This window comes from Maniola jurtina, chromosome Z (genome assembly GCF_905333055.1).
Source record: "Maniola jurtina chromosome Z, ilManJurt1.1, whole genome shotgun sequence".
Lineage (NCBI taxonomy): Eukaryota > Metazoa > Arthropoda > Insecta > Lepidoptera > Nymphalidae > Maniola > Maniola jurtina.
The window spans coordinates 12,184,678-12,206,891 of record NC_060058.1 but is presented as its reverse complement, the minus strand read 5'-3'; the positions used below and the strand labels follow the sequence as shown (position 1 = coordinate 12,206,891).

At 31.7% G+C, this 22,214-nt stretch overlaps 1 long non-coding RNA gene across 1 annotated transcript; it reads left to right on the top strand.

Moving 5' to 3' along the window:
* Positions 1-19,596: 19,596 nt before the first annotated feature.
* On the top strand, positions 19,597-22,214 carry LOC123880226. The gene is made up of 4 exons (XR_006799187.1): positions 19,597-20,597; positions 20,750-20,863; positions 20,965-21,129; positions 21,375-22,214. It is a non-coding gene; the product is annotated as an uncharacterized LOC123880226 (long non-coding RNA).

Genomic DNA, 22,214 nt, shown 5'->3' with positions numbered 1-22,214 from the left:
AGCCCTTTCATATGATACCCCACTTGGTATAGTTATCTTACTTAGAAAATTGAAACACGTTTTAAAGTTTTTAAATGATGTAACCACAAATTCGCGGTTTACAGATTTAATCCTGTACTTGTGCTATAAGATGCTGTGTGTATAAGATCTGCCTACCTGCCAAATTTCATGAATCTAGATCAACGGGAAGTACCCTATAGCTTTCTTGACAGACACGACGGACGGACGGACGGACAGACAGACCGACCGACAGACAGACAGACAGACAGACAATGAAGTGATTCTATAAGGGTTCCGTTGTTCCTTTTGAGGTACGGAACCCCCAATAAAAATTGAAATCAGATCTGGTTTCTGATCTTGAAACTAATGGTTTGGTTCCAAAAACATAAGCATTATACATTTTGAGAATTCACTCGCCCATTTTTACTCTAAGTTTCACAATTTCTCTCAATTCTTTTGCAATTTCTCATCAGTTAATATTAGATAAAAAGGTACTCGATTTTCAATATTGACATTTTCAATATGTTCCCTGAAATTGAGGAGATTTTATTTGCTGGCAGCTTTTGTGCTACAACTGTCAATGTCATTCAAGTGCCAAAAGATCCTTGTCGTACTGTACGTCCTTGTCGCCGTCGCGTCTTCTAGAGTTCTTTTTTTCTGACGCCAACTGTACTTCGCCATCGTGATGCGATACTGGGCAAAATGTAAATATTCTTTTTGTGTGTGTAACTTTGTTATTTATTTATTTATTTTCAGACAAAACTGCGATACATTAATCAAATTAACTGTTATTATTGTTTTAATGATGCTTAAAGTTTCACTACATGCATTGACAATGGTTTTACTTTTGATATTGTCTGATGGAAACGAAACCTTCATATATCTTATGGCTATTTTACGCTGGATCAACAACATGCTTCAATGTAGCATGTTACAAATAGAATATTAACTTAGCGGCCCTAATAGGGCTCTCTCCGTCACTTACTCCATACAATTGTAGTTCCAATTTCATTTGAATATTAAGCAACCAAAGTCCATGAAATTTTGCAGACATATTCTAGAAACTAATATCTATGGCATGCCGCCATGTTGCACTACGTTGCTCTAGCGTAAAAAAAGCTTTATACCGCACAAAATAAAGATATATTCTCTGTGACATTATATTAAAGAAAATGCCAATTTTATGTCCTAAGAAAATGTTATGACGTTGTTAAGTTTAACGCACAATTATTTAACACTTTTATTAGATCTAAGTTTTATATTTTACAAGGTTCTGTAAAGGGTCAGGCACAACGCACACTTATAAAGTGGGGTGGAGTTTTGGTGATAACTTCAGCTTTATTTGAGTTTTCTTGCTTTGGATCGTATCACGAAAGTATAACGATAAGGCTAACTTTACACTGTGTTCAACAAAACAGCTATAAGGACGAAATGAAGAAAATACCTTCATTTTTCGCTCTAGCTTCACGTATGTACCTAAACAAGCTAAAACAAGCTGTATTAAAAATATATACTTACTAAAAAATTAAATGAAAAAAGACAATCGATTAAAATATAATAATTTTAGATTTTATATAATTTCCATTCTCTAAGTTCCAACACTGAATGATATAGTAGGTATAAATAAATGCATTCAGTGATGAATATTAGATAGAAAATGACAAAACAGTCGAACAATAAAACTATAATTGTATTTAAAAGTTATTAACAAAAAAAATCCTTTATTGTTGACTTATAAATCAATTTGGTTTGAATTTTAGCTATTTTAACATTCATAAATCGTAAAAAATGTAATTAATGATTTTATAAATGCTGTACATTGATTTAATTATTCATTTATTCTTAAAATAAAAAAATGAATATATAATGGAGAAATAGTTATTGATGAAAATTTCGTTTGTGGTTATTAAAAGTCCATAACCTTATTCATTCCAATTTGTATTTGTTTTAAATAATTTTTAAATTATTATTGACTGCCTGGTTCATGTTATTCCAATTTATTCCAAAGCTGGACTGGAGTCATTGTTGTATTATTTGAAAAAAATTTGAGTCAGTAAACTGTCCACACTGTCATTGGTAGTCCATCGCCAGGTTAGATTTCTATTCTGCTATTGGAATAATGAACCTTTTTTTAGATTAAAGTGAAAAAAACCTATTTATTAATGAGACTAAAATGAAATAGATGCATTCCCTTAGAATGATATATATGGCGTCCTTTGACTTTACTCGAAAAATAGTTAAAACGAGGCAGATTTACATCTAAAAAACTGGTCTCATTTTACACGTGTCCTAATTCAAAGTACGCTATGTATATTTCAACATTAGTTCTAGACTGTCCAATTTACTAGTATAATAATAATTTTATTACTATTACCTAATCTATTTTTCCTTAAAAGGTAATCAAATCCCAGAAATCTTTTGGGCGAAACGCGTAAGCGCAATGCCTGGCGCTTTAGTCGTTATAATGTTTGATTTTCACTTTATAACAATTCATTGCTAATCCGCACTAAGAACGTCTAATGCGCCGTATACGTCGCTTACGCGTTTTGGTGGGTGTATAGCTTTTAGGTTTTTAGTTCTTTTATTGTAACTGATATGTACAAAATGCATAATATCCTTGTACCTGCCCATGATATACTTAGTCATTGTGGCTAATTCTTCTGTACACAATCTCTAAACTAAAACAAGTGTAAATTAAAAATTTATAACACCCCCGACGATCCAAAGTATTTGAGTTTTCCAAAACATCATTTTCAAACAAATAATTATGTATTTAGGCAACGTCCATCTTGACAGCTTGACATTTGCCTATTGACATAATATTATGAACCTAACGGTTATCTAACCTTCTTTTCTACAAGAAAACTAGAAAAGAGCTGATAACTCTTAAACGGCTGAACCAATTTTTTTAGATTATAGCTAAGAACACTCTCGATCAAGCCCCCTTTCAAACAAAAAAAACTAAATTGTAATCGGTTCATTCGTTTAGGCGCTACGATGCCACAGACAGATACACAAGTAGTGTTGAATTGGGGATTCTGTATCAAAATTGGTGGGGATTTTGGATCACTCTCGCTACGCTCGCTCGCTTCGCTCGCCGTGATCCAAAATCGCCACCAATTTTGATACAGAATTCCCCAATTCTAAACTACTGTCCTCAACAACACATTAAATAAATGGAGTGTAGCTAAATCCAAGCAAAAATTAATCAACTATCCGTATTTTGAACAAACTATTCACATGGTTTAAGAACGAAATATTCATTCTATTTGCACGAGCAAATAACTAGATAGGTACTAAGAAACCTTGAATTTTAAAATTACTCTTCAAATGTAATATTTTTACAACATGAAAAACAACTATTTGGCTATAACAACCTACACCAAATATTGTGTTTTCAATACGAGTATAATCAGTAAATTAAATAAAAGAAGCAGGTATATGGAAGTTAAACAAGCATATTTAATCATCTAAAACTTTATTATTCATACACCACTTTTTTAAACAAGTTACATTTTTCAGCGCACAGATGGTCGGATGATAAACACAACTATATATGTCAGAATGTGAATTATACAACTCATACAATGTTAATAAACGAGGACATCCTTTATCTTCTAAATTATGTACGTTAGGATTACTTAATATATCTTTTAACCATAACTGCTTTTCAAGGCCTTTACAATAAATATCATTATTTTTTAAAATATCTATTAGATGGTATTTATAGGTCTCGTAAGGCACGATTCCCTCGCTCCATAATATTTTTCTATTCTTTTCAATCCATTTAACTTGTTTCTTTTCTGTGTCTGTTAGCCATTCATAGGGATATGGCGGTTTTATTAACAAAACTTGAACTCGATCACTATACACTATAGCAATCTCTTTAGGCAGAAAGTAATTTTGATCATTTTTAAAACCTTGAACGTCCACAATAATTTTCATGATAGTTTTCGAACAATGTTACTCAGCGGCCTATACTCCACAAGACGATCGTTTATGATTAAACAGTAAGCGCTGGTATTGCTTGGAATTTCCTGAGACGTTTCTATTTCCAGACGAACATCAACTGGACCAGTTTTTAAATTTTCATTTTGTCTGGAACAATCTATGACAAATAAAGGCGCTATTTCTTTAAATGTATGAAGATCAAGCAGTGGATCAATAGGAAGGTTGTAAAACGACTGACGAAACTTGGTGTACATGTCGTATAATATACTGTATTTATTTTCCTCAAACTTGAGATTTAAAGCATCATACGGATAATAGTGGGAATTCAGGAATAATGTGACATTGGTTAATGTACAATGATCGAATATTGTGCTGTCTCTGTTTTTAACGTTTTTTCTATTAGTTTGCAAACCAAATATAACATATCGAGGTTTTTCTAATTGAGAAGCAGTCTTTAACGCCCATGAATGTTTGGTAGTTTTTGGCAATAATGGATATTCATACAAATCCCAATTTCTAAATGCTATTTGTACGGGATTATCTTTTTCTAATTTCCTTAAAAGTATTAATCTTTGCTGATCTGATACTTTAATATGTGGTACTCGCCATTGGATTCTCTGTATATCAATGTCTACAATATCATCGCTACCCATGACAACACTATTTATGTTAGTACTACCTCTGTTAAGTATGAGTTCATGTTTACAGTTTATTATTATTTTATTGTAGTCTTCAGCAAAACCTAAAATCTTATTTAAGGGTATCAAAGCATTAAAATTTCCATTTTGATTTTTAAATCCGTCTATATTCCAACCCCAAGCAGCAGCCGCTTTACTGTCACCGCTATTCATTGAAATGAAAGATTTTATGGTTGTAGTTATTCCAGCATTTCTAATACGATCGATTTCAACACCATTCATTTCGTATCGGATATCTTGAAAAAGAAATGCAATTGCATTATTACTGAAGTCAACACTTTTCTTTTGAACTTTGCCAGCTTGATCTTTATGAGTCACCGAAACTTTTCCTTCAATGTAAATGGAACTGGCTGATGGTAACACGTAAATATCTTGCTGGTGAATAGGTATCCGAATTTCATCATTTTCATTGAAACTGTTATTGTATGGATTATATGTATGAACCTCATAACTCTCGATAGAGTTATCGAATTCAGGTAATTCGTTGATCTGAAGGAGGCTCATACTTTGAAGCCGAGGGCTTTAAGAAATTGTTTATTACTCTGATGAATTTTTTTATATACTCTAACACGTCTTCTTTGTTTTACACTTTCCTTGGTAATAACTTTCTTAATAGTTGGGTTATACTCTTTATAATAATTACTTTTGTTAAATACGATCATTTTGACTTTTTCAAATGAAGACACAAAACAATAGTTTCGCCCTTAAAATTTATATTATTGCCTTCCAAATCCAAAATTTTTATTGTTATTGATGAAATTATCTTTCTTTTGACCGGAAAATATATCACATTACTTGGAGATTCTATAAATCTATGACCTGGAGGAATGTTTGGCACAAACTCATAAATAATATGTGAAGGAGAACCGTTAGTGTACGAACTCTGTACAAGATCACATTCGATCCTTATGACAGACAGTGGTAGAATGTTAACGGATTCTGTAGATTCATGCCATTTATTTGCTTTTAGTTTTTCGTTAGAAAAACCTAGCATAGGTCCAATACTATTTTCTGAATTAAAGTTTATAGTTTCAGTACAGTACAAAGAGCATGTCATTGTATTGATGTTAGATTTTATTTGTAATTCACAATTTTCAACTCTTTCTTTTAGGTATTCATACAAATCTTGTAAATCGTAAGCACCTGGTTGAATAAGAATTCTTTTTTTCTCTTCTCCATATTCAAACACATTATTATTATAGTCTACATTTGGAATTGAATTAAATGCAGAAAAATATACTAAGCCACACTCATATTCGTCTTCCAAAATAAGAGGAGGGGCGTAAAATGATTCTAGAATAGATTTTTCACCCACGATCGTGAGTGTAATAGACATGATGGTTAAATGAGCTTACATATTTTTGTATCATCTATTTATTTTCAATTTTTATTCCAAAAATTAATAAGAAATTTGATACATAGATGGCCACAGTTATAAGAATTAGATCCTTGATAATTGTCATAATTATAATTAATATTCGCTCCCACATATTTTACAAATTCTTTAGGCGGTTTCAAATTACCATAACTATCAAAGTATTCAATGTAATTATTTATTTTTGCATAGGCTACCCAATGAGTTCCAGGATTTTCAGAGCTATCTAAGTTGATGATACCACACTCTTTTTTAAAAGGATATTTTGGAAGTTCATTTCTCATAAATACACCTCTGAAATAAGGAATATTTTTTGAAATTTTTAGAATATCCAAGTTACTTAGAGCACGATTAGGTAGCCGCCGAATCAGTTTTTTTCCTTTGCTGTGTATATTCCCAAACCATTACCATAGGGCTTTATAAATAATCCTTTTCCGATACACAATGTTTCCATCTTCTCGTTATGTCTCTTTAGTTCTTGAAATTTTTTTTTCATTAAATTAATAGCATTGACTGCTTTCACTATACTAGCAGTACCACCCGCTAAGCTGCCCGCGGCAGACAATCCTGCAAATATGGGGACTAGTGGCAAAACCCCACCTGTCTTTGGTATGGGTATTATACGCGGTACATTAACTGAAGATGTCGCTGCTAATTCCTTAGCAGCAGCAAGAGCTAATTCGATTGCAGCTTTTTTGCATTTAGGTTTCAATTTATGGATATGTTTTTTCGCGCGAGATACAATATCCTTAAAGCTTTTCTTAAAACCAGCACCAGAATTACTTGTTTTCAAATTGTTAGATTTTCTTCTCAAAGTCATTTTACGCTTGGATGGTTGTTTCTCCATTTTTAATAAAAGAGAACTCTGCTCAGTATCGTAGATAATAAGAGACTGAAAGTTGTTAACATAAAATGTGTTTATAAAAGATTTAGTTTATCTATCCAACTGTTTTCACTAGGCGGCAGACCTAACCATTTGACATATAATTTATTTCCTTTTGTTTTTAAAACCTTTTCAATAAGATATATATCAGGATGTTTTGTTTTTTGTAATTCTTCAGTATAGAATGATCCTAAAATAGGTCGCTGTCTTGCATCTTTTAGAAGGTAAGTAATTGGATGAGTGTTTTGAACTTGAGCTATATTAAAAATTTCAGTTGACCAGTTGGGAGTATATCCTTTGTCAAAAGTTCCTTTGTATTTGCTTATTCTTACATAATCTCCAATTTTGAATTTTGAACGTTTCTGCGATGGTGCTGATAATTGTAGTAGTCTGTATCTTTTTAGTATATTTTGTTTATTCTTTTCATTAACTTTATCTGGAGCTGTACCAATTGTTCTGTGAAATGTGGAGTTATATTTTTTCATGATGTGCTCGAGGGTTCCATCATTCCATTTGTAATTCCCTTGCAAGCTAAATTGCTTGTACATTTTAGTTTTCAACGTTCTTATAAATCTTTCTACTATTGACGCCTTTTTAGTGGAATAAGTGGAATAATGATTTATACCGTATTTTTGTAATAATTTTTTGAAACAACTATTATAAAATTCTGTTCCTAAATCAGTTTGTAGATTTTTGGGAACACGACCTTTTTCTAGTAACTTACTAAATGCTTCAGTCACAGTTTCTTTATTTTTAAGTTTAAGCGGATATGCCCATGCATACTTTGAAAAAGCATCGATGACTGTTAAAATATATTTATATTGTGAATTATCTTTTGAGAATGATTGCATATCAACTAAATCGGCCTGCCATACATCATCAATGTCTTTAAGTATAACATGTCTTCGAGGAAAATTTTTCCTAACATTTTTATGTATTTCATTTACTACACTATCTTTGCTCATTTTTTGAATTTACGACTTACACCTTCTATATTCCTTTTTAGACTATTTATTTCTGATTTTAACTGCAACAATGTTTCCTCTACTGTTTTTAATCGTATATAGAGCCCATCTAAGAATTTGTCAACATATAGTTTAGTAGCACAGTCGTTTGGGTCAATGGGTGTACCAACATGTTTGATGATTTTATGTTGAGCATCAAAGATATTTTCTAAGGCAGAGCTATCCATTTTCAGTTTCTTGTGTACATGATGACCAAACTTGTTGACATTCATGTTCAACAGTGTTTATAGAACTAAGCAAAAATGTAACCAGGTTTTATTTTTATATACTTATTTTATTATACCAGCTTCTTTAAGTTCTTCAATTATTGATATAATCTCATTGTCATGACTAGTGTTGCCAGCATCTTTTGAAGCAATTAAAATTTTCAATCTATCTACTAACTCATTCGGATCATCCCAGTATATGAAATCTGTATTTTTTTTCAAAGTTTTAAGAGTTGGCATAAAACCACCTTGTTTTTTTTCTTTTAATTCACTATCAGTAAAGAGAGGTTTCACAATTTTAGTATATTTTGTCCCTTTATCGCCTTTAATCTGATTCGTAGGGTTATAATCTCTCCTATGTGCACTAGTATTGCATAAAATATCTTTATATACTAATTTATCTTGATCAGATACAATCTTTACATCTGGTTTACTCTGAAATAATAATTCTGCCAAACCTGGGGTTACTTCATAGGATCTATTTCCTATTTTAGCCATCATATTTTTGCTATGAGCATCACCATCTGAAAATGTTACTTTTGTATTTCCAATCATTAAATTACTATTTTCATTACGTACACCAAAAGGTACATTCAAATTATAGATTTCATTGCTTTTTTCAGGCGTTGGAGATGGAGTATAGAATTCTTCGATTTCTTCAAAATTTTGGGTAGAAGTTATTGGTTTTGGTGTTACATAATTTTTATCATCATTTTCTATGTTTTTAATTTTATCAGAAGTTGAAGGTGAACATGTATCTGGTAAATCATGGTGACTATTGTTTTTATTTTCTTTTTTTTGCAATACTATGGATTCTAATGGATCCGTTATGGATTTAAAAAGTTTGCGCCTTTTTAGTTCTAAATCATCTTCTTCTTCACGCATTTGTTTTGCTTTCTTTTTGATGGTTTCAATTGATTTAATTAATTGTTTCTTTACAACGGCTTCCATTTTTAAATTAAATATGGGTAGGTATTCTTACCAGTGCTCTCATTTGACTGACTAAATTTGTGTCTCGTATGTGGTATATAATTGTAAAATTGTTAGTCGAATTTCACGAATATGTCAAATGTTTTTCTGTACCGACCGTTATTTAGTTCGCAATCTTTGTTGATTGATAAAAACATAAACGGATCTTTCCAAATACTTGCACACAATTGTTTAAAGACATGCCAGCTCATATCAGAATTAACATGTTCCTTATATATATGTTTTAAGTTTATATCATCTTGCTTGAAAATAATTAAAAAGTTAACATTGTCACGTATTAATTGCTTAGGAATTTTTGAATATGTTTGGGTCAAGTAAAAGCAATCAATTTGTTTGTGTCTGCCCATCGAAAAATAATTTCGAATATTAACTTGATTTTCACAAGTCACGTCGTCAAAAATGAAAATAGAATTTCTTAAGGCTTCAGTTGGCGAAATAACTTCTTCACTATTTTTGAACATAATAAATTTAACATCTGGAGTATTTTGAAAAACTTTTTGTAGGAAACAATATTTAGATTGAAAAGTGGACTTTGAGTAAATATAAACATTTTGGAATTTAAGTCCATTTTCGTGCAATAATAAGTTTATCATAATATTTGTTTTCCCACAGTTGGAGGGTCCGCAAATTATGCATCGAATTGTGTTTGGTAGAAGTTTACTATGTCGGCTAAAGCATGGTGGTGGTGTTTCAACATCTATATAATTTATTTTTAATGATTCAGCCTGTTTTATCAACTTCATATTACTGATTGATGATAATTTTAAAAATGCAACTTATTAAATAACTTCATATTATTGCTAGTTGATTTAAATTTTAAGGTATTGCTTGTAGGTATCACATTCGTGTTTCACTTCGCACTTGTCTAGCGCACTATTATTTGTCGATGATTATATTAAAATGTAGGTATACATTTTAATTTAAACCTTGTGATAATAGTATGAAATTGAAATTCGTAAGAACTTAATATTAAACAGGTTCTAACATGTCGCTAGAGATTGCATAATGCGGACGAATGTCATACAAGTATATACAATTGTTTTGAAAACTTGACTCCATAGATTTGTTACTAAACAATTTTCATTCCCAGATCTTCTCACGCAAGGAACTCACTCGCTTCTGGTTAGTGAAAAAAATTACTTATATAATATTTTGACTGTATTCTTTTCTATTTTAGAATTTGTTTATTGATATTTTTATAAATGTTGTTTTATTGTTATATTTATAAAATTTTGTATTTTGTTACAGCATCATGTCGGACTTTTATTTCACGGATGACGAAAGAAACACAAGTATGAATAATCCATTTTATGGAGCTCAAGACTTGGATGCTATTTTAGAAAGAGAAGAAGAGAATAGATTGAAAGCTTTACGTGAGCAAAAAAATAATGAAACACTTGAAAATAACACCAGTTTGAAAACCATAAAAAAGAAAAATAAATTGTCTTTAAAAAAGAAGCTTCCAAAAATAGATCATGTGATTTCACCAGCTCCAGATTCATCTTTTGTTATACGGAAAAATAAAGCAAAGGGAAGCCACATTATAAAAATTGAAATACTTGAAATTGATAGTAAAGAACAGGAGAACAGTGCAAAGACTAATTTGAGTGTACAGTACATAGTGAGTGATAATTATGACAATATGATGGATGCTACAGAAGATTTAATTAATAGGATTATACAAAAGCTAAGTGTGCCTGAATAGTTAAATTTAATATTATTTTATTGTTATTTTGCGATTGTAAAAATAAAAAGCATAAATGAGTTCTAATTAAAGTATAAAGTATATTTTATATTTTCATATCATGCAAGTAAGTTGTAGTCCGAATATTTTCCATTAAGTAGTAAGTTTTTATAATACGTTAATCTTATGTTAAGTACTAAGTTTATGAAGTAATGTAAATAATTGGTTGAATTAATAAAGGGAATATAAAATATGTTGTGATTTTATTTGAAATAAAACACTGTGGTAAACTTAATCAAATTTATTAAATGCTAAATTACCATTAAAACTAATATTAAAATTAGACACATAAAAATTTGTAAAATACATAGGTACTTAGCATAATATTTTTACTAAAGAATCGTGCTGTAATGCCCCCAAGGCAAAGTTTTAAAATCATTTTCCATTATTTGCCTTTTATTATCATCACTATTTAATACTAATTTATTAATTTTCTGAGTAAAAACCTGATGATTTTTTGATCGTATGACAAACATATCATCTCTTATATTTTCATTGCAAAATAAGGCTTTCTTATATTTCTCAAAGTTTAATTTTTTTGTCACAGGCTTCGTGATACCCTTTGCTTTACTGATAGTTTTTTTCTCAGAAAGTAAACAATATAATTTTGCGCGTAAACCAACAAATTTAGAAATGATTTCTCCTCCCATTTCGTCTTTAAAATATCCAGGTATTTTCATATTAGCTTTCGGCATATTAAAAATATTATCATCTTCAAAATTGCTAGTATCAAAATAATGAATGTTATCTTTCATATCTTCATAAAAATCATCAGTTTTTACAAGATATAGTAAACTATCAGTATCCGTATAACATAACTGAACATTATTTCCATAGATTCTTTTTATGACCGAATAATGAAAATGATACAAATGCGTTTTCGACAGTTCAAGAATCGTGAATCCAATATATATTGGTCGATCTAAGACAATTTTTGTTTTTTTCAATTGAATAGCTACTAAGTTTTCAGAAAAAATTGATAAACTGTGAAAATGTGGTGCACTAATATATTTTTCCGCTCCATTCAATTTATTAGTATTATTTGTAGTATCTCTCCAAACGTTTACTAGTTTTACGTCAACCTGCTTCCTTTTGTTTTCTATCGTTTTTCCAAAAATAGAATTATTCTGCTTTTTAAAAAAGTCTTTCTCAAAATCAGACTTGGCATTTTGTCTGAGACTTGTGTTTAAAAAAATATAAGGCTCTAAAAAGTTGTCCTGATAAAAAGATAGCACTCTGTATATTTTTAAAAGCAATAAACCATTCTTTAAGCATTCTTGCAAGTGCATATAATGAATAACAAAACGATGTTTATTATATAAATTTGCCACCAATTTTTTGCTTTGATTTTGAGCAGGAGAATATTTTTCCGCAGCAAATGGTAGGTCTGAATGAGCATCATGAATATTATCCGGATAACATAAATCTACCTCGAGAATATATCCACACTGACTTTTTTTAGAAATGTTCCTTACATCAAAATTTTTAATTTCATTTTCATTTAAAAATTTAAAGTCACGCATTGGCATTTTTTGCATCATAGCAAAACCGTAAAGGTTGACACAGTCTAAATAAATTAAGTACGTACTTGACTCATTTTTATTGTAGGATGGTAAATATTTATTGTTTGCTTCAGCATATCTCAATGAACACTGGGCTAAACCACCTCGAATACCTTTTTCTAACATCTGATACATATCCACATCAGAAATCAAATCAAGCTCAACTTTAGTATATAACAACATTGCGTCCCAACTTAAAGATGGAGATGATACATAATAGCAGGGGTCTAAATTATAATAGTCTAAACTCATATTTCTGAACTTTTCAAAAACGTCGCATAGTAATAAGACATCGCATTGTAAGTATAAATCTGTATACTCTCCTAAGTTTTTTATACCAAAAGTTTTCCATATTTTTAAAGCGTGTTCGTAATCCTCAATGGAAATATTTTCACCTGTGAGTTTATTAAAAAAAATCGAATGTTTTGGTAACTTTGTTTCATTATATTTCTCCCATGCATCCATATAATCATAACAATAGACACCCTTTTTACAGGCCAAATTTAATAAGTGTTCATCCTTAATAAATACACGCATATGCTGAAAATCATTCGGATGAAGACTCTTTGCCAGTTTATCCAAACCCGAACTCAAAAAATTAAATGAATCGATAAACTTCAGTTGAGCAGCATTTGTTTTATCAATAGGTAAAAATTTTGTGAATGATATATATTTTTCTTTAGATTTTGGTATCAAGCTCGTTTTTCCGGTAATTTCTGATAATTCTTTAATAAATAAGTGGCAATCATAACCACTCAAGTTATGAAAAATGATCGGTATAAACGTACATTTTTTTGCATTTATGTTACAAGTGTTGTGAGCAGGGCCTCGGTATTTACCTGTAAAATGGTCATGATCCTTTACTATTATATCATATTTTTTAAACATTGTTTTACAGATGCAGCAAATTTTTGCTTCATTATATGAAGTCAACTCTTCGGTAGTAAGAGGAAACATTGGATTATTTGTATTTAAAATACCGTGCAATCTTTTTACATCTCGCGTAATGCTTTCAACAAATTTTTTACCACAGTTTGGTCCGCGATAGCTTACAAAGTCATTAAGCTCAGGTTTAGAATGGCAACATATGTAATAAGCGAAACAAGATGGTTCATGTGTTTGTATATCTTCAGTATAAAGAGATTTATTTTCGTTTGAATATTTACAAAGCAAGCTCTCAAAATCGCCATATATCACGATAGGAATTCTTTGAGTTCTCTCATAGTTTGAAAAATGCAACTTACTACCATCTTCTGGAAGTACAGTTTGTCTTTTAGCACAATCGTGATTGTGTAGTTTTTGTTCATTTGCGAAATATAAAAAACATTCATCACATAAAAATATTTTAGACTTGTGTTTTGTTAATTGCCTTCGCACAAGTCGGCCAAAGTCTTTAATCAAACAGTAATGGGCTTTGTCATTTTTAGTAATATATAATAAATTAACATGGGTAAGTTTTCGAGCTAAAGTCACATACAAAGGACCTGTAACTGTATTATTGGCTTCTAACCCATAAACATTTACACTAATAGTTGGATTGTTCTTCTCAAAGGTTTTAATATCTTCAATTCCCGGAGGAAATGTCATATTTCTTATGTCAAAAAGCAATGAATAATGAGGATATGATGAAACTCTATTGGAATTAAGTTTTGTAGGATACATTTTAGCAGCAATGCACCATAAAAAGCAACAATCATCGAAATTATGAATATTTAGACATGATTTTGTATTTCTTATATGTGATGGTAATGCCAAATATGATCCACCTTTCAGAGGATTATATTTATTAATATTTATCTCCAAATGACTGATAGAATCAATTGTCCAACCAGATTCTGACTGTTCGAATTCTGCGCATTTGCAAGTTAACTTTTGAGCACATTGTAATAAAAAATTATCAATATCAGTACTTTGGACTATAATACCATATTTAGTACTGAAAGATTTAATAGACTTTTCAAAATTTTTTGGTAAAATATACGAAACAAATAACTCAAAATTTACTTTAATGGCAGTGTGTTTCTTTAGAGATATATTTATGATCTCGCGTGTGGTTTTAAATATTTGTGAAAAAAAACTCTCTGGAACTAAAGTTGTAGAGGTCGGATTTACTTTGTAACTGACTATTCTGTTTCTAAAAGCCGTTTTTATAATTTGCACATTCTCATATCTAGATTGAAATAAACTATTAGATTTATGAGTATTTGTTCTGTTATGTGACGATATAGATGTTTTAACATAAAGGTTACACTCTTTGCAGAAAAACATTTTCAATTTCATAGAATTGCTTATCTTGTTTATCTATTTAGTATCTAGTTTCTCAGTTCTGGTTTTAATATTCTGCGTATAAAAAATCGGTAAGGAAATACAGCTAAATAATAAATCAAGCTATTGGCTAATAAACAGTAAACAGTTATTAATAGAATGGAAGTAATGCGATGTTTCGATATCAACATTCAAACATGTCAAGTATCTAGTTTGTATGGTTCTAGTTTCTCAGTTCTAGATTTTAAATTTTGGATAGTTATGAGATGACTGTATTAAAATAAAGTAATCTAGTTATTTTCAGACAATGTGCAGACTTAGTAAGAGTATAAGGGCTGTAAGTATCACGTTATTAATATCCCAACTTCAAATCTTTCGATATGAACATTTAGACATTTTTATTTAATTTTATATGGTTCTAGTTTCATATGGTTCTAGTTTTTATGTTTCTAGTTTCATATGGTCTAGGCTTTGTATGGTCTAGGTTTTGTATGGTCTAGGCTTTGTATGATCTAGGCTTTGTATGGTCTAGGCTTTGTATGGTTTAGGCTTTGTAATTTCTGTAAAAAAAACACGTTAATTTAATTTTATATGGTTCTAGTTTCATATGGTTCTAGTTTTTATATTTCTAGTTTCATATGGTCTAGGCTTTGTATGGTCTAGGTTTTGTATGGTCTAGGCTTTGTATGATCTAGGCTTTGTATGGTCTAGGCTTTGTATGGTTTAGGCTTTGTAATTTCTGTAAAAAAAACACGTTAAAAAATATTTACAGGCACAAACATAAAGATAGTAATTTAATTGTCATACTTATTATATACAATATGTTGCAGATGAAATATTTTTTGAATTTATTTATGAAAATAATTTCTAAGATTTACAAAATTTAATTTACAAAATTTATCTTAGAAATTATTTTCATTTGCAGGGTATAAAATGGGCTGAATATTTTTTAGTTCAGCCTTACTATCATCAATTAATTTGGTGAGGGACTTCCATACCACCGAATTTAAATCAGTTGCAAGTTTTAGTGTGCAGATGGCATGCTTCCAACGCTCATTGTTCGCGAGTTTCTCCACTTCTTCAGAGTTGTAGACGCGCAGCTCGAAGTAGTAGCTGCCTTTCTTCGATGGGTCTGATTGGGATGTATACCCCGACGCAACGCGCCGACTGAGAAAACTTCTCAATTTCGCAGCGCGCACTGGCTTGCTAGTAGATTCATCCTGAAATTGAAAAATATTCAATTTAGTATCATCTGCGATAATTTCAACTCTCTACCTATTATGGTTCATGAGATAAAGCCCGCTGACAGACAGACGTCCGGGCGGACAGCGGTAGCTTAGTAATAGGATCCCACTGGTACCCTTCGGATATGATCCCTAACAAAATAATAACTTTAACAAACTATATTCATAAATTTATATACAGACCAATTGCCTAACAACATTCTTATTGGGAAGTCTTTTAAAAGCTTTAATCCAATAAAATATAAATAAGACAACTCACCTCAGATTCGGTAATAAACCTCCTCCGCTTAACAGATGGACTCGTAGGTGTATTTGGAGACGTTTCGGGTTCAGATTCCGATCCGCTCGATTCGAACGGATTCTTCGGAGCAGAAGAAGTCACCTCCTTTTTCTTGATCGTCTTCTTCCGCTTCACCTCACGTTTCTTCTTAAGAGACTTCGATGTTGATGGGGGCTGCACCAAAGCGATGGGGTCTTCGTCTTCGTCAAATGGATTGATGAAAGATGAAGAGGCCCTGAAAAACAATTTAAGTAACTATCAACATGAAAACTCCAAATAAAAATTCAATAGGTACCTAGTTGCTTAATTCAAAAATAAACATATAAAATAAAAATACTTACATACTTTATTTCGACTGTTGTTGTCGTCGTATCCAAAACTCGGAAAGAAAGGAATGGTGACGCTTAGGATCGACCTATTTATACGCTCGAATTCTAAAACCTCTTTCATAATAAACGAAATGGATTGAAATAAATTAGATTTAAACATTTGCGCATGTAACTTTAAACACTAAATCATCACAACATAAAACTTATATTTGCGAAAGTAATCAGACTAGATTTATACATTCGTATGAACACTGTCTTACGTATAAATTATTGCCGCATCAGCTATAGGTGTTCGATTTTGAAGCATGGAAGACGCTGTTGTTTATAGTTACGCAGTGAATTGAGATCTAACCGTAAAAGGAATGGTATGCGTCGGACTCGCGATAGTTAAAATGTTAAAAGGTTATACATTTTACTACTTTCCATAGGTAGGTATAAAATTTGTGAAAGGTCTAATAATATTTGCTCCTATTTGATGCTTCAATCTTCTTCCTTGCGAATTTGATTTAAAACTTGAGTGGAAATCCTTTAATTTTCGACGTCAAAAAATATCCTGGATCCGTCTCCAAGATGTGAATTGTCTGTGTATCAAATTTCGGCAAGATTCAGCCGTTAGTCTTTAGTTTAGACAGACGCCTTTTTGCATCACTAATCATACTTATTATAAATGCTAAAGTGTGTCTGTTTGTTTGTTTATTGGTTCGTCCTTCAATCACGTCGCAACGGAGCAACGAATCGACATGATTTTTCGTGGGTATAGTAAAAGAACTGGAGAGATATAGACAACTTTTTATCTCGGAAAATCATAGAGTTCCCGCAGGATTTAAAAACCTAAATCCATGCAGATGAAGTCGTGGGGGCATCAGTGAATTTATTATATTAGTACGCATTGTACGTATTTTTTTCGTCCATTAATCTCTATTTATCAAAGTATTTATAACAATCGAAATATATTTAAATAGCGGGAAATGTGTCTAAATTCATCATTAAAGAATTAATTTTCGATAAATAATAATGTATGATAAGCTTGCACACCTTACTAGAAATCTGCTATAATATATTTTTACTAATAAATCTTTATCCAAAATTCATTGTTTGTAGATCAGAATGGAGTTAATATATCCTAAATATCCTCGCTATGCAACTCAAATCGCAAGATTGCGAAGTTTTGATACCTGGCCTCAAGATTTAAATCAAAAACCTCAAGAAATGGCTGATGCTGGTTTTTTTTATACAGGAGATAGTGATCGCGTGATTTGTTACTTTTGTGATGGCAGGCTCAAAGACTGGGGCATCGAAGATCATCCATGGTCGGAGCACGCACGCTGGTTTCCGTCCTGTCCCTATGTTTTACTTGTGAAGGGTGAAACATACCTACAAAGTGATAGCAAAGATGTTTGTGGTGCATCAAAAGTATCTGAACAATTTGTAAATAACAATATAATAAGTTCTTTTGCAGACAGAAACATATTATGTGTTGAAAATATTAAAGAAACACTTTGCTGCAAAATTTGTCTTGTAGAAGAAGTAGCTGCGTGTTATATACCATGTGGTCATGCTATAACGTGTACTAAATGTGCTTTATCGTTGGATAAAATGTTATGTCCGATATGTGGAAAAGCAATCGTTAATGTAATACGAATATATTTCTGATGAGCTATAAACATTTAAAGAGTCTACCTTTATCCAACCTATTATAAGTATGCGCAAGCCTCGAATCAATCGATCGAAATTCATACTAATGAATACAGCAATGCCGGATCAAGCAGAAACACGATCAATATACAAAAATAATTTGAGCGCAACAAATCAAATGGTTAACTATGCGAGAGCAAACTTTTAGACGTAAAATTATCATGCATATGGGCTCGTTCGCATTTCTTATGAATGCCGCAGTCTCGTCGAACTCATCGTATTATATCATCCACTGTGCGGTGCGGGCGTATGATATAGGATCCGCAATAACTAGTCATTGAGGATTTTGTCTCACTGTTGATAGTGATTAATTGTTGCTTGGATTTAGGAATACTCCATTTATTTAATGTGTTGTTGTGGACAGTAGCCTACATTGGGGATCCTGTATCAAAATTCATGGGGATTTTGTATCACGGTGAGCGTAGCGAACGAGCGTTAGCGAGAGTGATCCAAAATCCCCATGGATTTTGATACAGGATCCCCAATTCAACACTACTTACACAGATACACAGATACACAGACACACAGATACACAGATACACAGACACACAGATACACAGATACACAGACACACAGATACACAGACACACAGATACACAGATACACACGTCAAACTTATAACACCCCTCTTTTTGGGTCGGGGGTTAATAACAGATCTAATTAATGTACTGTTATCACTTTTATAATCCTTACAGCGTAAAATACTAGATTTGGACCTGTCAATTTAGTTTAGTAATTGTATAACCGAATAAGCCACATTGTAATCACAATGCAGTAAAATGTGTATTATATTATAAAGCTTAAAAAGGCATAAGAAAAAGATAAATAAACTGGGGACTGACTGTTATTAAAACGCATTTACTGTTAATCTACGCTCTCTAAATTTCAGTCTACTGTACTGCCAAGTGTACACTGGCAAGTTACTTGTGCATTATCTTACAAAATTCAGCTGTTTATCATGATAGCAATCACTCGTAGCAACATAACTTCTGCAAGTTTTATAAAATACTAGAAGATGCCCGCGGCTTCGCCCGCGTGGATTTCGGCTTTTTGAAATCCCGTAGGAACTCTTTGATTTTCCGGGATAAAAAGTAGCCTATGTGCTAATCCAGAATATTATCTATCTCCATTCCAAATTTCAGCCAAATCCATTCAGTAGTTATTGCGTGAAAGAGTAACAAACATACACACACACAAACTTTCGCCTTTATAATATTAGTGTGATTCATTGACATAGATAATAACAATCTGTAAGATAACTTGCCACATGGACACTTGGTCTTAACCTAAACCTGACTTTACAAAACTTGTATCTTACCTAGAATGGTTTTACAATAGCTTAGAGTATTTAAAGTATTTAAGGTGGTTCGATTTCCATACTAATTTATTTTTCCATTTATGGACATCTAGGCCATAATTTCATACTGAAATCACATCAGTTGGCACTTAATCAGATCTTTATTTGCGCTAAAATATATTTATCTGAAGAAAACAATAGATTAATAGCTAAATGAGATCGAAATTTTTACTAATTTTTGTCAATGTATGAGTAGAAGGCGATAGTGTCGTACGCTACGTACGTTTTAGTGGTGTGCGTTTCCGCTGCTTTCGTGGAAGTAGATGCTGCGTTGCCAGTTCGCTGATAGTAAGTTGGCAAGCGCTGTTGCCGCTCTTCGTTTTACGTTTGACGCAAAATTAAAACTATTAGCTTCATGAATAGCTTTCGATGCGTCCCGGTCAGGTGATGCCAAACGTAAGAGTTTCCTAAGAATTTAGGGAAAAATTCCCTAAAAGTTTGAAATCATGAACTATTAACGCAGTAATATACTAAGCCTATTATTATGATAAATATACTTGCTTTTAGTAGCATAAAGTAGTTGTAAAACTTTTTGATCGATTTTACCGAAACCAAATTTTATGTCAATTTATATACTTTTAATACTATTATTTCATTAATATAGCCTTAAAATCATACTGAGGTATTTATAATGAATCGTAGTAATTAAAATAATTAAAATAAAATAATTAAAATAAAAATTAAAAAAAAGCTCTGGGTGTATGGCGCACCGCGCATTATTCAATATCTAGGCAAAAACTATTTAGAGATGGTAACCCTCTTATTGTGAATTGCCGATTGCGCGACGCGGTGGTACCTCTAGTGTTTGTGATTTACAAGTGATAAAGTTTGAGTATTTTTATTGTATTGTTGCTTGTTCATGCAACAAAAATAAATTATGGAGCCACGAACTTCACGCAAAGATTATCTGAATCACCATTACTCTGGCCCCCGGAAAAGTCGCAAACGAGTTCTTGGACAAATGAAAAAAAGATATCATGGAGAAAGCAAAAGGTACACGAACATAATAATAATTGCACTTCAAATTCTTATTCGAAATGGAATTATTATTAGGTATTTACAATGCTTACATCATAAATATTTTGCTATAATTGATATCTAGTTATCTGCTATAGTTTTTTGAAAACATAACCTCTTATTTGCAGTCGTAGTGAAGTGTGGTGCAAAAAGAAGGCAGATAACAATCCTATTCCTGGAAGTTTTGTGTATGTGGAACATGAATAATCTTCAAATAATAGTAATTGATCCATAATACATAGGTACTTATATATAAATAATTCGTTGTTTGTACTAGTTGATTACAAATCATTGTTTTTGAATATATCCTTATATTCTAAACACATCTGTTTATTGATTTCAGGGATTATAGAAGAAGAAGTCAATTTTGGAAATAAAGTGTTTTCCCTCATTGGCTCGCAACAGTCAAGATATGTTTTCTGCTGCAAAAGATTGTAAAAATTTTCCTCTCTACATTGATAGTACTGGGAGGTTACAAATGAATAAAAAACACAATTTCTATTATCAGGTTAGTACCAAAATACTTTTTTTATTAGTAACTAGATGATGCCCGCGACTTCGTCCGCGTGGATCAAGGTTTTTCATTCCCGCAGGATATTTGTAATTTTACGGGATAAAAAGTAGCCTGTGTTCCCGAGTATGAGCTATCTCCATACACACACACATATAAACTTTCGGATTAATTATATTATTTTCATTTTCATAGGTTTCTATTTTCATAGGTACAAATAATAATAATATTTTTTATTTCAGATCCAGGGCCAGCTGTGGGTTACAAAAATGAACAAATGCTACTTTGTTAGATATATTTCTCCAACTTACGACATCACTATTTTAGAAATAGAACGTGATGAAGTTTTTATGGGTAACATGATACCAAAACTAGATAATTTTTTTAAAAATTGTGTATTGCCTGAAGTAGTACTTCGGAGAGTCGGCAATAATCAAACTTGCTTATACATTTCATTGTGTAAATAAAATCAATAAAAATATTTGAAAAATAATCAACTGCATACATGCAACATGTACTCTACGTTGATAAGAACCACCCTTGTGTAAATTTAACCTTTTCCCACAAATGAATTTGCCTGAAAAACCCTCATGAAATTTTCCACTACATTTGTTGTATCATTCGATAGCCGATGGCATTTCGCCATGACCTTTGTCTCATTTGCAGCACATATGAGGGCCCACACTGTGGGAGCTTTACTTTAGACTAGAAGAATACATTCTAATGAGTCTGTGTCTTTTTCATCACTGTTGACACAGAATCTACAGTAATATGGTTTACATTCTTTATGGCAGCCAAACACATGAGATGGGTCAATTTTTGAATCCTTATCCTAAATCAATAAAAATATTTTTCAAATATTTTTATTGATTTTATTTACACAATTGGCTCAATTTTACTGTCCCATTCGGTGTCGAGACCCTTGGTCCCTGGGGTCCTAGCGCTTCAAGCCTTTTTAGGGAAATATGAAAAAGGTTAGTCGACATCACAAAAGGCCGAAGAGCTGGCAGCTACCTCTGACTAAGAATTAGTCTAGCCATTCAAAGGGGGAACGATGCCAGTATCTTTGGAACCTTGCCTAA